The sequence below is a fragment of the Ambystoma mexicanum genome, chromosome 1p (genome assembly GCF_040938575.1).
Source record: "Ambystoma mexicanum isolate Mex_15411 chromosome 1p, UKY_AmexF1_1, whole genome shotgun sequence".
Classification (NCBI taxonomy): domain Eukaryota; kingdom Metazoa; phylum Chordata; class Amphibia; order Caudata; family Ambystomatidae; genus Ambystoma; species Ambystoma mexicanum.
The window spans coordinates 1220337300-1220361197 of NC_090921.1; positions in this window are offsets into that span (position 1 = coordinate 1220337300).

Genomic DNA, 23898 nt, shown 5'->3' on the forward strand with positions numbered 1-23898 from the left:
GGCTAGAGATTGCTTGTAGAAGGGAAATTGTATGTTCAACATGTGCATTGGCCAAATGTCATTCAGTGGTGCTTCTAGTTCATTAATGTGAAGATTGACCACTTGAAAGTGGGGAAATGTGTAGCAAATAACCAACTTTTCCCTTTTATCTTGAGCAAATCAGCATTCCTAATATTATGATTGATGGTGTTCCCAGGAATGACTTAAATTATAATATTTGACTCCAAAAATACTTCTTCTGTGGTAGATGTCTTTGCCTAATGAAGGAGGGAGAGGATCTTGCTGTATACACACCATGCGACCTAGTCTATCAAATGTATGATTCCAGAAGCACATACAGTTCTGAAAAGTTCCCTGTCTTCTCAGGATGTAGAATCAATGTATATATCAAGCTTTCCTTCAGTACTTACAAATAACAGGCGGTTTACATCTATTTCTCTTTATAGTATCAGTCCCCTCAGGCCAATTTCCCCATTATATCATATTTGCATATGATATTCTTTTGGCTGTCTCTCAGACAGATGGGCACCCTCTTAAGGACTGGTTTCACCCCCCCAGGACTGGTGAACATCAGTCAGCAAGATGGGGTCAACTTCCATCCACAGCCCGTCTGCTGCCTCTTTAATTGAAAGGCATGGGACCTTTAACTCCTGGTAGGCCTTGCAACATTGTTTGACTGATAATCCATCAATGGGTTCAAATGGAAAGCAATCTATTCCATCTCCATATTGTTGTCAATTCTGCTTTCTCTCCTTCTACCCAATTAGCAGTGAGTGATCAAGTGAGTCTCTCCCCAGAATCTATGGGGTTTATCTTTTATAGAATAGAAGCCACTTCCTTTTGAGGTGCGTATAGTTTCTCTAACCTATTTGGTCAATGTATGAGATTGGACAGTGTTCCAAAAGTGTGTTAAAGTGTATTAAAGCTACCCCTCTGTGATCATTGCCATATGAATGAAGGGGGTCAGTCTGATGGGAGTAACTTCTAAAGCATGTTTTCCTCACATTTGATGGGATGTTATCTTGGTGATTTCTTAATTAGTAACTCTCTGAAAGAGTATATTCCAAACATGTAATCATGGCACCAATTGGGCCATCAGATTTCTCTCTCTGGCTTTAATTAAATGATGTAATTTTCATCTCCACCTCTTATGCTGGCTGATTTACACATTTTGGCTTTTAACTCACGTATACATTTATGCACACATTAATGTTCCATCTCAAAGTAGCGGGCTCACCAATACAGATGCTAAGATATATGAATCACTGGTATGTGCCGTTCCTTCCAACAAAATACACATGCACCTAATTTACATAATGAAAATATCACAGTTCTTTTTTGGGTCTATGTAATAGGGACTTTTCAAGCTGAACATTTAAAAAAAAACAATTGGATTTCTATGACGTTTTGCTTAAAAGTTATCACTAGACATACAAATCCAATGTCATTTATATAATGCATTTATTTCTCTTCCACTTACACACTATTGCATGGACATCTTTCGTTTTTCTGCCCCGTAACCGAAAACATCTGATGTCTGTGCTGTTAGTTCAGAGCTGGAGTATTTATGACCCAGAGGCCTGCCACCATGGCAAAGTCCTTTTGTATTTTAAGCTGCTGAGCCATATATGATTTTAGCCATGCCCCCCTTGAGGAGTTGCAGGGCCTGGCTGGTCTTTTGAAGCAGATCTCCAATCCCGAAACATGTTGATTTCTTAATTCATGAAAGGTCTGTCTCAGGCCTGGCTAATTTTTATTTTTTATTTTAGACAGGCTATAAACATCGAACATTTTCCTTGTACATGTGTTTTTCAGATGCTGTGCGGAGGCCGCCACTCATATGTTTGTATTTAAAATGCGCATTTCTGCATGTTTTCCTTCAGGACAGATTTCCAGACCGAAGTCAAGGGTGGAAATCCTACAAGGAAAACCTTTAGGATATATATCCTCCAGGATATAATAGAAAAACTAAAACCTTCTATCTGCAAGGGGGACTCTTGTGCCTCCCTAATTATAAAAACGTATCCCCCGCTGCTTATTAAATCTATATGTATTTTATAAATACATCTCTCAGAGAGGGTAAGGTACCAGAAGATCTGAAGAAGCAATCAATGGTAAGACCTATCCTTACCAAAGCAGATCTGGATAAGGAAAATACTTTGCATTACCGTCCTACATCTAACACACCTTTCTTAGTAAAGATTCTGGATAAGGTGGCATATACTCAGATCTCAGAACATAATAATAAATGCCCTATTCTGAATGCACACCAATCCGGCTTTAGGAAGAGTTTTGGAACAGAGACCTCACTTCTTGATCTTAAGTCCAAACTCCAAGATTGTACGGATAAAAGCTCTCTTTCCCCCTTAGTATCTCTTGATCAGTCTGCGGCTTTCGACTTAGTCTGGATTTCATGATATGGTGGTCGATTATCTGAGATAGACAACTTTTCACCCCTGGCCGTCTCATGGACAATGTTGTTCTTGGAGAACAGACATAGCAGAGTCCATTCAGAGACTGCGGAAGCTAACCCCATTCCAGTTCTCTTTGGGGTTCCACAGGGTGCCTGCACTTGCCCTAGTATTTACAATCTGTTTATGGTACCATTCTTTGCACAATTGGAATCAGAGGGGATCATATTTTCTAACTATGCGGACGACACGCAATGTGTCGTTCCACTCTACGGGTGCCATTAACGAGACAAGGCAGAGTTAAATAGAGTGTTCAACTTAATTGAAACTTGGATGCTCAATAACAACCTAGCATTAAATAAAAGCAACATGGAACTGATGATCATAGGAAGTTCTGCCGCCATCTGCAAGCTGGATAGCAAATTTCAATCCCTTAGGCTGGGTTCAGATCATATCAAACCGTTATCAAAACTTAAAATTCTAGGAGTAAATTCAGATCAAACATTGTCTATGACAAATCACGTCACTAATGTAATATGGGCATCAGCATACCACATCAAACTGCTCCACCACCTCAGGCCACTCATCTCACAGGCAAATTCAGAAACAATCACAAGAGTCATAATTGGTGCAAAAATAGACTACTGTGGTAGTTTATTAGTAGGTCTAAAAAAGGAGATGTCCAAAAATTACAGATAATGCAGAATAGGGCGGTCAGAGTGGTCTTAGGGCTGACCCAAAGAGACCATGTAACAGAGGCTAGACGCTATTTACACTGGCTTCAGGTGGAAGCACCTATTAAGTACAGGATCCTGACAATTACCTTTAAATGCAGACAAGGCAGCATGCCAAACTATCTACAGAACGTCATTACCGAAAAAGTATGCGGTCGAGATTTAAGATCTTCCGGTCAGAATATACTCACAATTCCTAGGGCTGGAACCTCAAAAGCCGAAAAAGGAACCTTCCAATTCGCTGCCCCAAAATTGTGGAATCAACTTCCGCACTCACTGGGATTTCAAAGCTCTCTGGAGAGTTTCAAGAAAAGCATATCTATGTGCATAAATTTCACAGACCGACTTGCCAGAAACCACTATGGATAAATTACTGTGTAGATGTGAAGTCATGTTTTGTATTTTGTTTGTCTTATTGTTTGAACCTTAATTCCCAAGGGTCTACAGTGCACAATATAAATGATGTAAGATAAAGTAAAATTAAAGATTGAGATATTCCTGCGCACATAAACAAAAATACCCTTCCAGTGGAATTGCTAATTCTAAAAAGAACCCTGCAATTGAGTCCTACCCAAGGGAATAGTAAATAGGACAGACAAAAGCGCCCTGAGAAAATCCAACAGCCCGGAGACCAGAGAATTATAGAGGCAAAAGATAGGGAAGAGAATGGTGGAAACTAGGAACCCCCCGAAGAACTGAAACCCTCATAGCTTAATCATCTTTCTGCAGGTGGGGAGATTTTCCTTCGAACCTTAGACTCTGGGATCTTGCCTGACATGGCCATTACTTTTAAAGAATAAAGTTGGGTCATGAACTAGAATTACTCGTTCAGAATTAAGATGCGGTAGACACAGATGTATGACTGGTCAGGGTACCATTCTCTCTGGATGTTAAGGGACAAACATCAGCCTCCCAATCTAATGAAGAACACCACTTTGCAGTCTGCTAAAGGGAGCTTTAGAGGAGATCGAAAACATGAAATTCTTCCTCTAGACTAAACCCCCTGAAATCTGTGGCAGGTTACCAGACTATGACATCTTAGCAGACCCCTTTCCAAGTAAAATTCCATAAACTAATCCATGTGGGGATAGAAATGGGTAAATCGCTAAACTGGAACAACTATGTTGATGAATAATCTTATTACCTGAGGTCAGAGCAAGCAGCCTATGAATCTATATACTTAACTTTCCTAAGAAGTTCCATTGACAATTGCATATTGGATTTAGGTTAGATCAAGCTCCAATGCATGCTGGGAATGGGAAGTGTGCCATTGGGACTGAAATAATTCCATTTCTACCACTCCTGGTTTATGTGAAAACTACTTGTAAACATGGTCTTTATGAACATTTATATTTGTTATCATTTATAGATCCAACACAATTGGGGATATTATTCCAGTGTGTCTGGCTTCAAGCCCTAGCCTCCTGGTGGCTCTATTATTAAGTACCAACTTTAGTCAATCAATCGTAACTTTATTTCGGGCAATGTAAGACATAGAGCAATTTGTGTAAAGTTAAAAAGCAGAACATACATTACAATTTAAAAAGCGATAAAATAGAACATTCTCTTATAAATAAGTAAGGTAAACTGGGGTGAAAAATGGATAGTAGATGCACTTGGGTGTTTCATTTGAATTTAACCACAGAAAAATGGATTGGGCAGATGCACACCTATGAAAGTAGAGATTGACACCTAAATCTCTCCCCATTTAGAAAGGAAATAGACACACTTTCTAGGTTATGCGTTTGTCCTTTCAATTAATCCAACACAAAACCTATTAAAGATTTTTTCAAAAGAATTATTTTTGTTACAATTGTATTAATCTTAACTGTTCTCTCTTGCCAACACGTATTTCGACCTGTGGTGAACCTTTTGAATGACTTCCAGCATGGGATCTGCAAGAGCACTCACGTTTGAAACAAGGAACTCGTACACGCAGACAAAGACGTCAGGAGCCTTTTTACAAACAGGTAAGCGATTGAGGCTATGGACTCTATCGAATCACATAGCAGAAAAAGTTTTTCTCAGTTTTATTTTTATTAAGACAACAGGACACAAGGTCTTATTGAGGCATCCTTGTTCACAGGGAAGCGGTAATTACAGCTGCTGGGAGAGCCTTTTGATTCCAGGCAAACGAAGTTCAAACGTCGTTTGAAAAACGCATTAAGTGCGAAACTATAGTTGAGGGATGTTTGCTGAAGATACAGGGAGGAAGACGCTAGTTGGCAGAATCCTCCACAAACACCTATAGTAGGCTATTACTTGTATGGTGTGTTTTCTCTAGTGGAATGTTTTTACACTTGTGAACATAAGTTTGTTCTAGCAATATAACCCATGAATTAATAGATGTATGGTGTGATTTTCATTGATTCCATTTTTTGCCCATGCAATTTTTGTACTGAATAAGGGTTTATCTAATAGAGAGTGCATTTGATGAGCCTTCATTAATATATGTACCACTTTTTTTTATGTAACAGAAAGTGATGTTTAATGTTGTAGTATTTACATTTGTAATATGTTTACATGTCTGATTTTAATGAAAATAGGTATCAATTGAATAAAGAATTTGATGATAAACAAGGTGGAGACATGAATAGCCCATACGGTTTTTGTTGCTCTTAGTTTTCAGCAATGTGGTCTATGTTCCTGGTTGTTAGAATAATTTAGATTTTATAGAGGTTCCGTAAGGCATCCTTTTTGTGTCTGGTTAACAGGCCGCAAACAATAGCCAGCGTGTATTGCAGCAAATGTCAACAGTACACAAAGCCCTACTAAACCGATAATCAGGACAGGGAGAGATCCTTGCTGCCGTAGTCCCAGCCTTGACTCCAGAGACAAGAAAAGCCAAGCCGTTCATTACAGCTGGTGAGTCAAGTGGAGAACCAATAAGAAACTGAACTATGTTGAACAAAAGTTGCCACTAGTAAATTAAAAGAAGTTAAAAGAACTGTTAACACGTTGGGGGAAAACCAGCAGCAGAGGGGTCTGACAACACGTGGGTGTGCATTTGAGAGACTGTGGTTGATTCCCTATTTGTTGAAACTACCGATACCAGAAGGACCTAGGAGAGCTGCAAGAAAAGGTCAAAGTGGTCATACAGGGGTCTAGCAAAATCCTCTGTACAGTTGAAAGTCTTTGACCAGCACGTAATGGAAAGGCCTAGGGAAGTGAATCCCTCATGGGAAGAAAGTAGAAGAAAATGAGAGGCCGGCAAGCGTGAACCTGATGGAGGGATGCCGACCGAAGGGGGCGAAGCATGAAGTCCCAATGAGCAGTGTGTTGAAAAAAGTGAACCAGACAAAGGGATGTCCACAGTGAACTGTTTAAAAGGAAATTAAGACTTGTGAATGGAAAGCAACTGTTTTGGATATCACAGCCATAGTGAACCCGAGAGAGGGAGGCGAACATTCAAGAAGGATCTGAGCCTGGAAGAGGGGGTTCCCAGGGTGAAAAGCCATCACCTAAAGATTTGTGAAGGCAAAAGAAGAAAGTGTGTGAATGTGAGCCATAGGGAAGCAGAAAGAGGGAGGCTGCTATTCGTGAAGAGCCTGAGCCCGGAAAAGGTATATCCAGGGGTGAAAAGCCATCACCCAACAACACATGAATTCTAGAAGGGTCTGAGCCTGGAAGAGGAGGATCTGGCGGTGAAAAGCCATCACCCAATGACACGCAAATGTAGCAGATGTTATCTTTTTTTTTATGCAAGCCACAGTGAACCTGACAGAGGCAGGCCGACATCGAGAGAAGTTTGAGGCCAGTGGTGAAGAACCATCATTGGCAGTGCTCCGTGAGTGCTGTTAGCTGTGGAAGCTTTGTGGAACCTCTGGATGCTATACTACTGTTGTATCGCTGTGCTGCCAATTTGAACTTTTTAATACACAATCAGTATTCTGGAACTTATTTAAGCTCTGCCCACTTGATACCCGGAAACAGCACAAAAGGAGTATCCCCTGCGCATCAGTGTGCACTCATCACGGGTGTACTCTGTGAGTGCTGTTAGCTGTTGGTTGTTGGTTGTCAGTTGTTAGTTTTGCCTATTGACTGTGATGCTTTTCCGGTACAAGGCATCCACAGACCATGACCGTGATATGGTGGTTTTGCTAATTGAAGCCTGACCCATTGTTTGCTCTCAAACGTATGAGTTTATGAGCCTACAAACTCTACAGGATCACGTGAGCCTCACTATGTATATTGTAAGATTGCAATATCATTTCACTACACTACAGTAGTACGAGTACATGCTGATATGCTCTACCGATAATAACAATCTTCCAGTAACTATATCTGTGCCGGGGAGGGTGACACAAATGATATTAGAAGGTGAGAGCGTAAGAGGCAGAGAGAGAGGGGGGGGTGTGAGAAAGGGACGCAGCTCTCAGAGCTCTTAAAGCAATATTGAGTCTAATGTAGAAAGTGTTTTATAACCTGCTGCAGAAACTGTACCATATATATTTAAAGCTGGGAGTAGCTCGGCAGATTCACTGAGACATAGAACAATATGCAAACCTAAGATCATTACTGCTCCCTTAAACAAAACAAGAACATCTAAAATCATCAAATATGATCTGATACTAGAAGGCATCAGTACTGCCAAAAGTGAGACTACTGCCAATGAGATCTTAGCTAACATTAATATATCTTTTAAATGTATAGGAAGCAAGCTTATTGAAAATGTATGGAGTCCAGTTATGAATAGTAAAAATACACAAGAACGAATGCACACACTGGAAACCCAACATCAAAAAGACTTTGAAGCCAAAACTAACGAGGACAGAAGAAATTCACTTATAACAGAAACAATAGAAAACATCCTAAATGTTGGAAATGCTGAAAACATAGTAAATCGCAGCCAAGAGATAATAAGAAATCAGCAAAAGAATATGGATGAGTATGACTGAACAGAATGTCATGAATGAGTGCCACTGAAGAAACCATAGTCATAGAGGTACCGGAAGTGATAGATCTGGCGAATATTATTGAAGAAGATCTACTTACAGAATTACCAGAAAAGAATATAGCTACAGACATAAATACAAAGTCATTAGTTAATAAACTTGATATCTCTCAGGAACTCAATAACAGTAACATGAGTAAAACTAGTATAACATCAACAGCCATATTTGAATTGTTTGAGAAATTATTGATCTTAATAGCCAAAAGAGGTGAGTGAATTGAAAATAAGCAAGATATTCAATCACTGCTTCTTCATAAGAGTATTAATCAAAGTAGAATAACAATACTCAAGAACATGAACACGGATAGTGTAACTAAAAGCAATAGTTTGCAGAATGCTTCTGAGATAGTAATACAAGAAATGAAATAAGGGTGTAGTATGATATGATATGATATGGCATTTCTAACGCGCCTATACACAAGTGTTTCAAGTAATAAACCCAAAGAACAAATAGAGACTCACTCTGCGATAATTATGAAAGTGATTGTATACTAACCCCAGAGCCAGTCCTAAATGGTAAAAAGTTAAATGAGTGTACGAAAAATACAACCCCAAAAAGGTGAACTACATTTTCGCAAGCTATAATGAATGAAAAACGTAATACAGTGTACATAAATGTTACAACACAAAATGCCTGTGTTATAACTGAAAACAGTGAGCATCTAGAGGTGATAGAAATAGACCTGAACAACGACCAGATTAACATGAAAGAACAAAATAAAGTAAAGGAGAAAATAAATAGGAATAGAAATACACATAGAGTCTGCGACTATGATGTACCCAGTAGTACAAATAGATACTCAAACAATTGACAAAGGAAACATGAAAAATTACAAATATCCACACAATATTCAGAACTATATGCTTGACAATAGAGGCAAGGAAGGAACTGGTAGTGTAGTAAAGAAACAAAATAGTAGTAATTTATGTAAAGCTAAATCCTGTAAAACAACCAGAACGAAGAAATTTAAGAAGAGTGTAAATGTCATGGTGCCTGCTCTTTGGGATGTACACTGTGTTTTCTTGGCCGACTGTGATATTGTAGATCTGTGTACAGAAGGCAAGAAAAATAATATGGGAAAAAAAGAGGCAAAAGAGGAAAGAAGTCAGAGTATTAGACAAATGGTCAACTCAGGATCCCAAACAAATGTAAATAAGGGTCACACCCATATCTTAGTGAAGCAAATAGTAGGCAGTATACTAGCTAATAGAAATAGAAATGACCCCGAATTTGAAATAATAGCAAAGATAAAAGCTCTACAACTAAAACTTTTCTCCTCTGCCAGTATTTATCCCCCCTTAAATCGCATCACAATACTGCACATATTCCATACTATAGTACCACTTTTCACTATTACAACTGAAGACTTTGCGATAGTAGACCAAGAAGAGCATACTAATATATTAACCAACCAACATATGTTTTAACACTGAGGCAATACTGGACTATATACTTTTTTTAACACTTTTTTTTATTAGTGGACCAGAAGATATATAACACAGTTACAACTTTACCTTACAGCTAGAAATAAACATGACAAAATAGAAGATGGGTACACATATCATCGAGGTGGTAAATTTACATAGCTTCATCTTCGTCGGAGATCATATCGCACAAAAACATTCTGAACGGCCGCCAAATGTCTTTAGGTCTGCTCGCAGATGGACGGGTGAGGACAAACTGTTCTTCAGCCTCATTTACATATGTTTATTCCCCGAGGAACTGCTTTACAGTGACACTGGACTATATACTTAACTATGAAGAGGCACTATTCAGAACTGGCTACAGTTGTAAGATCACACATAATGTTGAGTAAAATTAGACCTACACTAACTTCCCAAATTACATCTCACAAAGAGGCTTCAAATAGGCTTTTGCCTGGAACTAGAGTGAAAGTAGCTAGTTCCAAAAAAACGACTGAGGGAGAAGGAAGAAAAAGTGACTTATGCTAGTGACACCATAAATGATGAAATCAACGATGATGAAAGCTATTGGCAATAGCTCACTAAAGCTTTTAAATCACAGTTTATGAAATCATCCCGATGACAGGAATATGATCTGCTCGTGGAACACCAAAGGCTTCTCCCATTTAGATCCTGAAAATGGTTTGTTAGCAAACAACTATGTTCGGGATAGTTGCACTGCAAGAAACTTGGATGTCAACAACCTATCAAATTGATGGGAGAAGTACAGCTCAAATCATGGCCAGCAAAGGACCCATTGGGCACCCAAAGGGGTGCAGGAGGTTATTAGTATCTGTCACGCACCCTTTTTGGACAGAGGAGATCCATGCTTCTACTACCATGGTACAACTAGTTAAAGTGCATTGTAATTTAGCTAAAAAAGATGAAATTAGAGTTATTAATGTATATAATGTGCCATATTCTATTGCACATAGAACTAATATAAAAACAGTAGCAAATATATTAGATACAATTAATATTCCAATTTGGGTTGTTGGAGATCTTAATGCTAATATTGAAAAACAACCTGACAAATTATTTATGTCTAAAGAATTTTCCAATGATACCATACCTAAACTGGATCGAAAAGGCTTAGAATGGGCTGAGACTCTGGACTCCCACCACTTCATAATGCTAAATGGACAATGTAGTGGTGATGCTGATAAAGCATTTACTAGAATAAATGGGACTAGTGCATCTACCATCGACAACATATTTGTAAATAATGCTGCCTTAGAGATGGTGGCTGATATGACAATTATCACTTGTGAAGAAAGTGACCACATGACTTTGTGTGTCAGAATGATATCAGATAAACAAAAAACCCAGGTACTAGATAACAATGGTGATAGTTATGTTAACAACAAAGCCAATCAAATTAATTGGAATCCAGTAAACCTAGAAAAAGCCAGAGCTGTCACTGCCTTAGAATTGCCCCGCTTTATCAAATATTGCAATAATGCTACTGTAGGTGAATGTCTGTTACTTATTAAGAACTTCTCTATAGTCACATTGCAAATAAAAAATGTTGTCCAAAAAAGAAAAGGCAGTACAAAAGCATATCTGAATGATGGAATGCTAGAAGTGGTCATATGCATGCCTATGATCACAGAATCCAAGCTGCTCAAAAACAACTATGCTTGAATATTGCAAAGACACTGCAGGATAAACATAAAACTCTATCAGGGACAGAAATTATTAAGACTATAAAAGTTGTAAAATGTAATGATCGCCTATGGTTGAAAAATCACTGAGTAAAATGTGAGCCTGAAGTTTGGAAAGAATGTGCGATGTGTACCAGTTCTGGTGATAATACAAGAATATGGAGAGCATTAAGAGGAGCAGCAAAAAAAGATATACCAGTAAACTGTGTCCCTGAAAACAAATGGAGTGATCATGTTGAGAAAACATTAGGCACTGTTGAACCAGTAAACCATTGTGAAATTATTATTTTACGAGCAATGAACGTGCACATTGTCTGTAAGTGACATAATTAAAATCACTAATAAACTAAAGAACTCCTGAGCAGCGGGACCCGACGGTACATACAACTGCCTGCTAAAATGATCTGTACATGAGTGGGCTGAACCCCTGAACAAACCTTTTTATATTATTGGACAACATGGTAGCATCCCTGATACATGGAGAGAGTGAGAGAGAGTCATATGTTGCACATCTATAAAAAGGAAGCTGGAAAGAACCGACAAGCTACCGTATGTTGGCAATGCTTGACATCCCGTGAAAGATATTCGCAAGAGTTCTGTTAGACTAACTTAACATCTGGATAACATCGAACAACATCCTGCCGGCTAATCAAACTGGCTTTAGAAGAAAATCAGGGACCCTACATAATCTACTCATCTTTGTAACACTAATAGAATATGTTTTGCATCGGCAGAGACTTCCTGTTTACGATGCATACATCAACTTCAGTGCAGAATTCGATACAGTAGTGAGGAATTGATTATGGAAGAAACTAATAGCTTAAAAGATCCCAAATGGTTTGTTAAATATGATAATATTACTTTACCAGAATACTATTGTTAGAATCCGGCTAGATCGTTAGGGTAACTTATCCAACCAGTTCCCCACTAAGAGAGGAGTTAAACAGGGCTGCATGTTGTATGCAACCCTTTTTAATCTCCATCTCTTTGATCCTGCCATCACATTTAATATTTTTGAAGCATGTCCCTTAAAAATAGGCTCCTTGAAGACAAACTGGGTTTGCTATGCCGATGACTTACTATTATTCCATTATACCCGAAAGGGACTGCAACTAATACTTGATGCATTGGGTAAATATGCTGTGGCGAATGGACTAAGAATCAATGTCTATAAAACTAAACTCATGGTTTTCCCTGTGAAAAGACGAGCTTTACCTAATCATACTTGGAAGATTGACAATAACGACATTAAGGTAGTTAGGTATTATAAATATATTGGTGTAGATATTGATGACAGAGTTAATTGGATGTCTATTCATCAGCAGACAGGGTGGTTATCGATCCAAACCATACTATTGTACCATGCAAAAATAGTCCCTTGCATGACATATGGTGTTCAAGTATGGGGAGCTAATCTATTAGTACAACTAGAAAAATTTGAAGCAAACATTTTATGGTTTATATTTAGGATGCCTAGAAGACTACACATTGAATACTTGTGTCTAGAGTTGACCCAGATGAAAATTAAAGTACTATGTATACTCAAATTCATTATGTTCTATTACAAATTCACCTACCTTAGTAATGAGACAATGATGGTTGATATATTTAAAACATTCACTGAGAAAGACAAAAATGCATTACTTCAAGTGTTTGGTAATCTATCAAGTGTACATGGACGATGGTCCGCAGGTTTTGACAATGCGATACATGTTGCAAACAAACTAGCATGCAAAAAGTGGATTGAGCAGAAATTAAGTCCATATAGCATTGAAACTGACATTGTGAGACTGGCAACAAATGTTAATAGTGGACCTTTCATCCAACATCTGTTGTATCATGATCAAGAGCCTTGTTATATAACCACTTTTCCAAACAGCTTTCTGGTTCAACAATAGCTTTTAGTAAAATTTAACATTGTTGAAGTTTTAGAAATTGAAGGTGGGAAAGTCGGTATCCTAAGATCAGACCGCCAATGTCGTATATGTTGTGACTCTGAGACTGAATCCACTAACATGTTTTAATTTATTGTGAGAGTCTTGGTGGAATAAGAGAGCCATTTAAGAGCCTATAACAATGAATTGAAATGTAAAGAGAGTTCACTTTTATTGAAAGTGTTTATGGAATGCAATGATATTAATTGTATATATCATATGATCAAATTGTACTAATGTATGGGCATTTCAGGTGAATTGACACAGGGGCTTTTACATTGATGTTTTAAATACCCTAGCATGAAATGTGCAGTTATTCTATGGTAATGCCTTGATTTTTTTTTATCTATGAATGTGTATATATACAAAGCTGTTTTTGCTGAATGTATATTTTTTTTTTAAATGAACCACCATCCTAGTGCAATCGGAAAGGAACTTTTGTTTAGTATTTTGAACCCATTAGTTCCTTGAAGCAAAAAACGTAACCACACAAGGTCCTGATGTTGCGAGGAACTTTTTGTGGATCTGAGACTGAAAGAGGGAGATCCAGGGGTGAAAAGTCATTACCTAATGGAAACTCGGAAAGGACCTTTTTGTTTGTTATTTTGAATACTTCAGGTCCTTGAAGGCAAGAGACTTTTTGTATAAAGGAGATTTAACCACCGGGGGTCCTGATACCTGAGAACGGAACTAGAGTCTCATGCAGGGAAAGTGTGAGCTTGCACTGGGCTCTGGAGTCTCCCTTCTTCTGTGCTTAAAACGTGGGGAAGGGAGACTCCCGGCTACCACATCCTGACTTATCATTTGTGAACACTTCTTTCTTTGTTGTGAGACCCATCCCACTATCTTTTGTAAGGATTGGCAATCATTTCTTTTTTTTATAGTATAGGCTCTTTTATTTGACAAGACGTCACTAGGACTGCCTTATTATTATTTGATGGTCGTAGCTTGCTCCCATCTTAGATTAAGGCCTAGATTAGGTGTTTTTGTAACCTACCTATACAGTTTAATAAACACCCTTCAACTGGGATCACTTGTGTCTGTCTTTACTGTTGCCACCATGAGTTCCATATACTATATACAGTCAGTGACATACGTTTATATTCCCAAATGCATTAATTAAATGAAAATATAAATCAAATAAACGTTCATTGCCATTAACAATCCATATCCCAATTTTGTTCTGTAATTCATAGATGTTCAGATGAGGTTGAGAATTGGAAGCAAATCAAAAATTATAAAATTAAATAATAAAGACAAATGTATAAAACCCCATTAGGTATCTGTTATTACTGCTCTAATATTTAATATTAAATTAATATTGGGTAATTACTTACATTAGTTTGTTTGATTCCAACAGAATATCATAATGTCTTTATAGATATAAGGGATTATTCTGAAGGCTTAACAAAATGTCCTTTTCTTCCCCGTCTTATCTTTTTTTCATTTTTTCTGAATCACCAAATAATTGAGCTAAAGAAAAGTGGCTTACCCATACCTATATCATCTTTTGTTAATAAAAGACCATTTATATTCATTGATATTAGCTACTAAGTATAGTATAATCAGGTTGTTCTAATTGATTAATTGTAGTAACAAGGTGTTCATATTTTTGAGAATATGATATATCACACAGCTCATTAGTAGCACCATATCCCTAGTGTGTTATTACAGGGTTAGTCATGTTTTTGGACTCACCATTAGTATCCTTCTCATTTAGTGTCCTATACATTTGTCTTTATTATTTTATTATTTTATAATTGTTGCTTTGCTTCCAATTCTCAACCTCATAAATAAAGACAGAGCTTTAAAACTACGCAATGATCGGTCGTCAAGGTTCGAGGCTACAATACTTTGGGAGGCAATAGAGGGTAAAGTTGTGTTTGATCAGATATGCCAAGCTCTTTGTAAGAACTATAAACAGCAAAACAACATTATCATATCCTGTGGATTTGCATAAGGCATACACATCTAACATACATGTTGTTTTACATTTGAAGAAGATGGGATACAGCCAAGATCTCTGGGTCTTGGCGTATGCTTGCCAAAACAAGAGGACATGTAAATCTGTTTCAATTTCCAAGGGGCAATGAAGGCATACATTGTTAGATACCCTTGTCCATTTATGAGGAAATGATGTTACTGTGAAAATGTTTAGTCTAAATGTAATGTATAGAGCTCTGTGAGTACTTGGGGACATATATTTAAGGTAGGGTTCATGGTTTGGGTCAGACTTGATGTGAGATAACCCGGAAAGCTTGTAAGATTAGTTTATTCAAAGAACAGGGTCTCCTGAAAAAAACAAATCAAGGTTAGATTTTGTGACTCTCTTTTGCTCTTGTGTGATGGGGGCCTTATCATTCATGAGAATTAACATCCCAATATTTTGCAGTACATTACGCAGCTGGTTGTAAAATGTCCATGATTTACCATTTGTTGATACTGCTGCATTCACTGTATGAAGTCAGCTCGGCCAAAGACATTAAACATAGCCAGAAAAAAAGAGACCTCAACACAGTTCGCTAGTTTCCAGTAGTAATGAAATGGTGGGGGTATTGTTCAGGAGATTACAAGTTTTCTTTATCAATTTTGTTTCGATTGTGGGCAGGATGATGGTTGTATCTGTCATGATGCCTACCCCCAGAGCATCAGGCCAGGCCCAGCACCCCCGGAAGCAGGCATCATGCCCTCGGGTAAAAGCCCAGCTGCCCCTTATAGGGACTCTTTGGACTCAGTCCTGGCGCCTTTGGCGCCAGGCTCATGTTGGACATCAGTCCTGGCGCCATAGGCGCCAGGCTCATAAAGAGAGGTGTTTTGTGCACTTACCTGATGCAGACCATGCTTCACGCTTCAGGCCTCCCTGAGACCTGAAAGGGACTATTTTTTCATAGGGACTATTTTTTCACTCGGGCGTGGCCAGGGAAGGATACATACCTAGTTGGGGAAGGATACATACCTGGGACTTCTTTGGAGGCTATTTAAGCCACGCCCAGTCAGCAGATCATGCTTCGCGTTGTTCTGCTTCCTGCAGCTTAACGCTCACCGTGTCTGCTCCTGCTCCTGGACTACAGCCACGCCCGTCTTGAACCTGGAAGACCTACAAGGAAGGAAGAGAAGAGAAAGGTGAAAACCAAGGATTATTTCAAGCTTCTTACCTGCATCCGGAATCTTCTCGCCAGCATCCCTGAAGGAAGACTTCAATTTAAAAGCATTGCGTTGCTCGCTGCAGCGCCACGCTTCACTCACCTGTCCTGTCCTCGAGACATCTCCCGGCTCCATTGCGGCTGTCAGCATCGGACGCCACATCTCTGCACCCAGGGGAGAGAGGAAGAAACAAAAGGTGAGCAGAAGGACACACAGAAGGAAAGCCTGATTAACAGCCATAATACTTACCGGCTTTTCTTCCACATTTCGGGTCGGCGCCGCCCCGTTGGCAGGTACCGTACCCCGGCCCCTATGGGGAAAGGACTAGAGACATTTCAGAGGAATGATAAGGACATCTAGAGGGATCGCCCTCATTACTACTCACCTCGGCAGGTTAACCCCTCGACGCATCGCCTTCATTCTGCACCTGAAATAAAGGACAGATCACAGGTGAGAAAGACAGCATAAAGGGGGCCTCACTTGAACTTTGAACTTTCATACTTACGGCGCATCGCTCAGGAAAGGCAAGTGGATTTTGCCAGCGCCATTCTGAAAACCAGTGAAGTAACTGGACGAACGCGCGCCCCTGCACCAGAAGCAGGATGGAGAGTTCAACCTTCCAAACCATAAGGTGAGCTTAAACCGGGTTTGGAGGAATAGAGAGGAACGGAGGGGGGGAGGGGGGAGCTAGCACACCATTCTGCAGACTGTTAATCCCCTTTCTCATCTGCAGAAGGATATTCCTACGGGCCAAGGAAGCACGATTTGGAGATCCTGTCCAATCGGTGTTCCGGGTCCTGCGCATCACGCTAGAAGAGGCTGCATTAATCCAGACTAGATCAGCGCCCCCGTGGGAACCAGGTGGGCGTTACAGTATCATAAACCCAAATTTCACTGCCGTGCAGAGCAGTGGATCATGCCTGAGTTGCCTCAACATCAAGGACCATTAAATGTAACCAATGGCCTGTTTTTGCATTAAGTACATGTATTGCTACCGAACGTCTTTTGAGAATTAACTCACCTGTGTTCACTTGGCTTGAACACTTAGCATTATCTTTGAATCTCATCCCCAGGTAGTTATAAGACCTCACCTGTTGAAGTCTCTTCCCATCTATTCTAATGTTGGTGGGGCTTTTGCAAACAGCATTACATACCATAGCCATAGTTTTAGTGTGGTTAATTGAAAGTTTCCTTTCTTTGCATAATTCTGTAAGTGTGGTTAGCTGTTTCAAGATGGCTATTTGTGTACTCGAAATCAAGACTGTCATCAGCAAACATTAAAATGCCTAGTTTTTGTTTGGGAATACATTCGGTGTCACAGTCTAAGTGAGAAATTCTAGAGATCACGTCATTCACGTATAAGAGAAATAACACGAGATGGTAAGATGTTAAATGTTATTTTGAGATTTATCAAGATTTTCCATCAAATAGTACGGTCGATAGATTTGAACGCTGCTTGAAAATCAACAAAAACCAAGAAAACACTGCCCGTATTTAAAGTCACATGCTTGCTGATGATTGAATATGTGAGGAATTTGACCATCCACACAGTGGGCATGCACTTGCCTTGGTTTGTTGATATTTTAATTCAAAGGATTTTTTTTTTGTATTTGTTTCTTTTTTGTATTTATTTATGCAGCATTTGTTTGATGCCTATACAGCAGGAAGTGTTCCCAGGAGCCACAAGACAAAAATGTGTGGAGGGTGGCAGAGGAGAACAACAATAACAGTCCTAATAGGCCTTGTGAAATTCAGATCGCAAGTGCAATCGTCACGAAGTGCAGGGGGGGTAAAGTGCACAAGGATGGGGTAGGGAGAGTGTGAGGGAGGGAGACGTGCTGGAGCGCAGAGGTGGGGAGCCCAGGTAGTGATAAAATGTATTTATTTGTTGGTCATCTGTAAGGTGCTTATACATCAAGTAAATTGTGTTGCAAAGGCCCAGGGCAAGTGCCAGGGGAAAATGTGGTAGGGGAGAGCACTATAGATGATAGTACATCTGCCTTTCTACAGTGGGCATTAGTATCACAAGGGAGTGTGGCCAGAGATCTTTCTGCTGAAAAAAGAATTCCACCAGTTTTGTTCTGGGGCACACCTTGTTCCGGTTTTCACCCTTTTACCTTTCCTATTGCAAAGCCACACCAAACACCCCCCGCCCCATACTGCCTGGCGCAGACAGGGTTCAGGAATGAACACCTGGACGAACGTACCCAGTGCATCACCCTAGACAAGCTAGATCCTGATATTCTACACCCCAAAATCTTTAAGCCTACCTCCAAGACCCTAACCAACATCATTCAGCACCCACCCAATGCCCCAACTAACCTCTACGCAGACCCCAGTGCTTTAAGAAGCCCTACCCTGATTCATCCCCTTGAAACACTTCCTCAGTTCAACACAACCATGACATCCTTACCTAGCCATGAACAAGCCTAACCGCTTGTGCACAATTATCCAGCGGCTCATAAAACAGTCCAGCTTTTACAAGCTACCCTCATCAATGCCAGATACCTACCAGCGCACTCCACTGACATCAACAACCTAATATCCACATTAGAGCTTAACTGCCTAGCCCTCACCGAAAACTGGCTTCATGATGCCTCAGGTCCTGCCCTATCTTTAGTGGTACCAGAAGGATACACTATCATGTGATGCAGGGCCATCTTAAGCTTGTTTGGGGCCCTGGGCATGGACATATTTGGGGACCCCTCAATCAAACCAAAGGTATTAATTGATTAGGTATATCTGGTGGCACCCCCCCTATGCCCCCACTGTGAGCAAAACCCTGCCTCGCAGCATTCAAAATAAGCATCTTCACTCCCTTTAAGTCTCCTTACCCTCTTCATTTTTGCTCTAATCAGATTGATAAACAAGTAGCATTTGAAGGCCAACATTAGCAATCTACAAGAGGTTACTTCTGTTCTAGAATAGAAACAGGATACTGTTTATCAATAGCATCTGGGAAGGTATGCAGCCTGTAGTATTAATGCAGGACTGTATTTAAATGGTACATGTAACCCAGAATAGGCAGAGAACTCAATTTAGCTGCCTCGGAGAATGCAAAGGTGTTCAAGCATGGATAGAGTAGACCAATTGTAAGGAAGGAGAAAGCTACACACACCATAGCATGGATAGTGGAGGCAGATTAGAAGCTACCAGGAAGGTGCCTCTATCCAGACAGACTGAAATTAGAAGTGGGACATGGTTTTCAAATAGCGTTGCCATTAGAGATCAAGGGAATAAGTGCCTGTGGTGTGCAGTATATCAATGCTCACTATTATAGTGGAAGCAACCCTATAGCCAGTGAAACCATGAGTGAGGCTTTTATGAAGATCTTACCCTGAGAAGGAAATCACTCTGAAGGGCTAACAATTTTGAAAGGTTTAGGGACTGGCAACACAGAGAGGTTAGGCAATACAAGATTAAATGAGATGCCCAGGATCACGTATTGCTTAAGGGGTGAAGCTGGGATTTGTGCCAAATCAGCAATTTCTGCATTTGAAAACTTTCTTTTCCAGCTCTTACCATGTACTAAAACAATCACAATTTATAAAACTGACTTGCAAATTACACAAATCATATTTCCAAACCTGACAATTTTTAAAACCAAAATATTACAGAAGGGTGTTACGCAAAATGGGAATGATTCTAGCTACATTCTATCCATTATCAAGGGAAGTATATAAGTACCAGCATACCAATTGATGTGATGTAACAGATTTAATCTAGGTATGTCTTTTGTACTTTTAAGCTTGAAATACTTCCAAAACAATGGCTTGTGAAATTGTCATACATAAACATGCAGACAAACCTTTGACTTTTATACAAAAAGCAAACAGTTGTTTGTGTCACACAAACAGACGTTAAAATATACTTGCACAATGCCTACACCATCTGATTTGCTCTCTCCTGTCTACCACCCCTTCCACTCAAATGGCCTACATAAGAAGAAAGATCAAGTAATGAGCTAAACAATGCCACCAGCATGGAAGAAGCAAACCTCACAGAAGACAGCACAGTAATGCAAGATATATATGATTTGACCAGGATCACTGTATCGTCTTCTGGCAAAGCCAGGATACAAGCATGAACACTTTGGTTCCACAGTCTTTTATTCACCTTTTCAACTAATCGTTTATGCTCATCTTTGGAGGGGATTGCCTAGGTTTTAGAAGCCCCATCTGAACAAACCAATTTCTAGACCTTCACAATACGAATGACATGTTAGTTTTTATAGCAACCCCTATCTGGTTCAGGACATTGCTGATAATAGAACCTTTTATGCTGCAAAACCAAGTACATATGCAGGTAGGTTTATAAACTTCAGACATAGGAAAGTTCCAGCCAGCCTTGCTGGAATCTGCTCTTCTAAACTTTCATATGAACACATAACTCTGCAATGAGTGCTCACCACACTGAGCTAACGTCTGTACCATTGTGGCACTCAATTTATCAATATGGATCTCAACTTTGGCTATTGCACATGATCAACATAATTCCCACAAGAAGGAAAGAATGCTACAGAGGTTCTGCAGTACGGAACACACAAACTATGTATTCCAGAGTTAACACAGAAAGCATTACATGATTAATTGAACAAGGCAGAATGTAACTTGTCAAAACAGACAGACAATAGGTTTAGCGCCTCAGGAGCATGCATAAAATCTCCTGGTGTGTGCTATTTAAGTCTGGTGAACAATGGACTCTTACTTTAGATCAGGCAGCTTTGTGGGGGCCCCCCTCTAAGGTGGGTGCCCTGGGCAAGTGTCCCTTTTGCCCTCCCATAAAGACGTCTCTGATGTGATGTGACAGAAAAAATACACAAGGAGGCAGAGTAGCTACAATCTATAAAGAAAGCCTCCTCATCAGACCCACTTGCACAGCATCTAAAGGCAGTTATGAATGCCTCACTGCTAAACTGACTTCTGCACCCTCAGACACCATTACCGTACATCTCATCTAACACCAACCCACTGCCTCTGCCAACTTCAAGGACAACCTCAGTCATCTGATAGGGTAGAACCTTAATCCCAACTCTAGAGTATTAATTCTAGGTGACCTAAACCTAGGCCTTTACGACACGTCAGATAACTCAGCCTCTAGTGTTCCTAATGCCCTCTCAGACCTGGGCTTCCAACACCAAGTTTCAGCACCTACCCACTCCAAAGGAAGAACCATTGACTGGATTGCTGACTGCAAAATCAGATTACCATCACCAGCAATATACAAGTCAAGTCAACAAGTTTATTCGGATTCCGAAGGAAATCCATCAAACACAAAAAACATCATACAAAAACAATTACATTCAATATTCCAAGAGATAGCAGAATGCACCCCATCAAAATCATTGAGGAGGGAGATAAATAAAACTAGGAGCCCCATTATCATCAAGACGTCCCCCATTACAAGGGCCTGTCCCCCAAGGAACCTGACCCATAACGTCCCAAAGGGGTGAGGTTAGCACCGGACAGGGGGGAGGGTCTCAAAGTTAACCTCGGGGGGCACTCAGGGACTATTTGAGGATGACTACTAATTAGAATACCACTCCTGGGTGACCAACTAGACCCCCCACGTTGACCTAGGACCGCCCTTGCCACTCCCAAGTCCCAAAATGCAAGTTCCACAATGTCACCCTGCTGGTTGTCCACTCTTGGCATTCTGCGACACCCTGCCAAGGATTCCCTGGACACAAAAGAGCAGCCTCTTACGGACCGCAGCCAATGTAGACTTTTGTTGAGGAGGGCATCCCTGGACTCCTTCCTGTCCCTTGCCAGCCTGGGTACGCCATGCAGGTACATGGTAGCTTGTCCGGTCCGGCCTAGGCCAGAGGGTGGAGGTAGCCTCTCTCTACGCCACGGGCCATAGGCTCTCCCCTCTCCAGGAATGAGGCGTTTAGGGCCCGATTTGCTTGATGCAGTGTCCTCCCGAGATATAGATTTTACCTTAGGTTGTGGCACCCCCATGGACACTCTAGGCTTAACACAAGTACTGGGGTTAATACCCTTGGCTGCTTGTAGATTCCCATGCACCAAGCTAGGGCAAGGTTCAGTGAACATGGGTGACATAGGGGCCTGTTCCTGATGGTGTGCCAGGGGGTGGGCCATGGGTGAGACGATGGGCCCTTTGCGAGCTATTGGAATGGTACAGGACTCCCCCTCGCACTGCTTTTCCCCCTGCATTCCTATGAGGACTGAGAGCAGATTTTTAATAACTGCCAACTCAGCCAACACTTGGATGCATACACAATTGCACACCCTGGCTGTAGAATCACCCCCAATTGGGGGGTCAGTGGCTTGTTTTGCAGCGGAATTGGGGTCATCAAGTTGTTGCTTTGGAGCCCCGAGTAAGGATGGATGAGAAAGCGAGCTGACTGAAGGGCTTAACGATGACATATAGTCGCTCCAGAGACTGCTATGATCAGAAGATAGATTCAGCGGGGGTGTGACAATAGGCGAACTGCAAGGATGCAAGCTGCCCTCGTTGAGTGAGCAGTCAGGGGTGGAGCTGGACAGGCCCACCTCTGTGCAAGAGCCAGGGTTAGAGCAAGGGACTGGGATAGGGACCATGCTGAGGGTTCCGGGGGTAGGATTTGGTAGAGGACAGCTGCTTTCCAATGTTACAGGCCCGGCCACTTCCCACTCTTGTTCCCCCTCTTGCTCTTGCTCGAAATAGGGTTGGTCGGATGCAGGAATCCCAATTAAGGCACTGGGTATCGTGGGGAACTGGGGTGTAGAGAGCTCGACCTCATCGGAATTCAAGGGGGCCGAGTTGGGGGGTTTGACTGTATGACCCTGTTGGCGCTGTCTCCTGACAACCAGTATCTTGCGAGCCGATTTAGGACCGTTGACATGGGGAGCGGACGTGAGGCAAGAGGGGGGGGGAGGAGGGGCAAAACAGAGGGAACTTTCCTTGGCTCAGCATGAGACTTCATGGACCTTAGAGACTTTAGGAGAGTCATGGTCGACGATCTCTGTCCCCCCTTGGCAGCAGTTAGATTTGGGGTTGCTTGATGGCTGTCTCTTAGGTGACTCTTAAGAGGTCCCTCCAGGGACAGACAACGTTCTCCGCGGACCACCAACACCCCGCGCCCTTGACCCGCGTAAGAATCTTGTTGGGGGCTTGTTGAGGGCTTGTGGGCTTGGCTGTTACAGAGGACCTCAGGTACTCTAAAAGAAGGTTGGCAGGAATAATGATGGCTGGCTTTTGCTCACCTTGAAGACCCACGGAGCAGTCCAGGACGTTAAAGGCCGGTCAGTCTGGTCCCCCACGGATCCGCGAACACCCTGCGGGCCGCAAACACCCGCGCCCTTTCTCCCGCGGGCTTCACCCTGGCGGGTGCGGGAGGCGAGCAGAAGTAGTGGAGGGGGCGTGGCTTCTGTATGGAGGCCCTCCTGGGCCAAGCGAAACACCCTGCGGGCCGCAAACACCCGCGCCCTTTCTCCCGCGGGCTTCACCCTGGCGGGTGCGGGAGGCGAGCAGAAGTAGTGGAGGGGGCGTGGCTTCTGTATGGAGGCCCTCCTGGGCCAAGCGAAACACCCTGCGGGCCGCAAACACCCGCGCCCTTTCTCCCGCGGGCTTCACCCTGGCGGGTGCGGG